This window comes from Nomascus leucogenys, chromosome X (assembly GCF_006542625.1).
Source record: "Nomascus leucogenys isolate Asia chromosome X, Asia_NLE_v1, whole genome shotgun sequence".
Taxonomy (NCBI): Eukaryota; Metazoa; Chordata; class Mammalia; order Primates; family Hylobatidae; genus Nomascus; species Nomascus leucogenys.
In genome coordinates, this window is record NC_044406.1 from 47991 (window position 1) to 51196 (window position 3206).

Here is a 3206-nt window from a genome sequence, read left to right on the forward strand (position 1 = left end):
GTGGCTTCTTGTTCTTGGTATTCACACGATAAGTGACTGGAGGCTTCTATGGACAGGATTGGACTGCCTCTACTTTGTGCCCTGCTGCAAATAGGACCTTTTCCTGGTTATTCAATGATGCACAGGCCACTAATTATAGGGGAAGCCTTATTTAATAAGGAATGAAGATTTTATCTTCTTATTTATTTTTCAGAAATGGGGTCTTGCTCTGTTTCCCAGGCTGGAGTAGAGTGGTACAGTGATAGCTCACTGCAGCCTCCAACTCCTGGGCTCAAGCGATTCTCCTGCCTCAGCCTCCCTAGTAGCTGGGACTACAGGCTCAGCTAATCAACTTTTTTTTTTTTTTAGAGACAGGATCTTGCTATGTTGCCCAGGCTGTTCTCAAACTCCTGGCCTCAAGTGATTCTCCCACCTCAGCCTCCCAAAATGCTGGAATTACAGGCATGAGTCACTGCACCTGGCCTATTTGATCTTTCTAATTCTTGCCCCATCAATGTCTTGTCAAATTTTCTTCACCCCAAGTAACAGAACTTTATTTATTACCATAATTATCTGATCTAATGGAGTTCTGAAGCCCCTATCAGCTTTTATTTTTTATTTTTATTTTATTATTTTTTTTGAGATGGAGTCTCGCTCTGTCACCCAGGCTGGAGTGCAGTGGCATGATCTTGGATCACTGCAAGCTCCACCTCCCGGGTTCATGCCATTCTCCTGCCTCAGCCTCCCGAGTAGCTGGGACTACAGGTGCCCGCCACCATGCCCAGCTAATTTTTTTCTGTTTTTAGTAGAGACAGGGTTTCACCATGGTCCCAATCTCCTGACCTCATGATCTGCCCACCTCGGCCTCCCAAAGTGCCGGGATTACAGGCGTGAGCCACCACGCCTGGCCCCAAGCCCCTATCAGCTTTAAAGAAAACTTCAGTTTTTAAAACTAAGATCCTGACTTCCCTGCATGGTGAGCGCTGAGACATTCCTCCCTGATGGCTGCTCCATGGAGGAGGGGCTAGGGTCTGACTTGGGAACTGCCTCCCCTTCTGGGCAGAGAGGAGGACCAGAGCAGGCAGGGTCTTCCATCCCTACTGAAGGGGTTGGAGGTGGGAGATGGTCTCTGTCCAGGCTGACCCTTTTGATGCTAGAGCCTGGCTGGTTTTCTAAGTCCCTCTCCATGTGGTAGACATGGCTATGGTGGGCATTGTTCATTGCTGTCCTGTCTTCCTTCGTATTCAGAGATCCTCTTAGAGACAGCCAAGGAGTCTCCATTAGTATTTCTGGAGTGGACATCCCTTGTGCTTGGCTGGGAGCCACCTCATCAGCACCACTGTCCTGCCTCTCCATTCACCATGAGAACCTCAGGGGCTCCTCTTCCAAGTTCAAGAGCCAGGTGGTTCTAGAAGGCACCCATTATACCATCACTCCCCATTGGACCCTCTTTGCCCCAGGTCAAGTAGGCACAGGGAGTTTTCTTCCTAACCAGAAACTTAGCAGAGAAAGACAGCTCCTCTTGTCTTCTTGCAGGCTCCCCTCAATCTTTATGAGTGGTTTTCTGGGATTCCTTTCTCTTGGCTTGGAGGAGACCCCAGCTTCTCTTTTCCGAGACAGAGCATTCAGACAGATGTTAATTCCTTCCCACCCACCCAAAGCTCGTTGTCACTTATGCCACTGGGCTGGGGTTCCTGGGAGTGGGAAGGTGAATTTATTTGGGATTTTTTTCCCTTTTGTCCTTAAATCCCAAGTCCTGGTGAGTTAATTGAGGACATAATGTACCAAAATCCATTTTTTCCTCCTATTTCTTCCCCTTCCTTCCTTCCTTCCTTCCTTCCTTCCTTCCTTCCTTCCTTCCTTCCTTCCTTCCTTCTTCCTTCCTTCTTCCTTCCTTCCTTCCTTCCTTCCCTCTTTCTCTCTCGCTCTTTCTCTCTCTTTTTTTTTTTTTTTTTTTTTTGTTTTTTGAGACGGAGTCTTGCTTCTCCCAGGCTGGAGTGCAGTGGTGCAATCTCAGCTCACTGCAAGCTCTGCCTCCCAGGTTCACGCCATTCTCCTGCCTCAGCCTCCCGAGTAGTTGGGACTACAGGCACCTGCCACCATGCCTGGCTAATTTTTTGCATTTTTAGTAGAGACGGGGTTTCATCGTGTTAGCCAGGATGGTCTCCATCTCCTGACCTCGTGATCTGCCCACCTCAGCCTCCCAAAGTGCTGGGATTACAGGTGTGAGCCACCATGCCCGGACTCACTCACTCACCCTTCCTTCCTTCCTTCCTTCCTTCCTTCCTTCCTTCCTTCCTTCCTTTCTTCCTTCCTTCCTTTTTTTCTTTTTCTTTCTTTCTTTGTTTCTTTCTTTGTTTCTTTCTTTCTTCCTTTCTTTCTTCCTTCCTTCCTTTCTTTTTCCTTTCTTTCTTTCTCTCTCTTTCTTTCTTTCTTTTTCTTTCTTTCATTGTTTCTCTTTCCCCCTTTACCTCTTTCTTCTTTTTCTTCCTTTCTTCCCTTCCTTTTCTTTCTTTCTTTTTCTTTCTTTCTCTCTCTCTCTCTCTCTCCCTTCCTTCCTTCCTTCCCCCTTTATGATTTTCTATCTATCTAATGCTCTAAGTCATAAAAAGAAGAAAAAACATGAGCATTTGCCACTGCTTTTTCTTCTTGCAGACAGTTTCATTGGGTGGTTGTATTTGGTTGGGTAGTGACCTGTAGCTATTAGTGACCTGTAGCTGCTGTAACAAGTTATCACAAATGTGGTAGCTGAAAACAACACAAATTAACTGTCTTACAGTTACGAAGAACAGAAGGCTGAAGTCAGTTTCTCCAGGCTAACGTAAAAGTGTTGGCAGGGCTGGTTTATTCTAGAGGCTTTGGAGGTGAATGCATTTTCTTGCCTTGCCAGCTTCCAGAAGCTGCCTGCTTTCCTTGGCTCATGGTCCCTTCCTCCACCTGCAAAACCCACACCCACATCACCCTGGGCTCTGCTTCCATTGTCACTTCTTCTATAACTTTGATCCTCTTGCCTCCCTCTCATAAGGAGCCTTCTGATGGCAGACGGCCAACCCAGAGAATCCAGGACAGCCCCCCATCTTAGGATCACTAATTAAACCACAGTTGCAAAGTGTGTTTTTCCAGGTGAGGTCACATATTCACAGGTTCTAGAGATTGGGATGTGGACAGCTTTGGGGGATATTATTCATCTACCATATGGGGAGTGGGATGTATAAATCTTTGGGGCC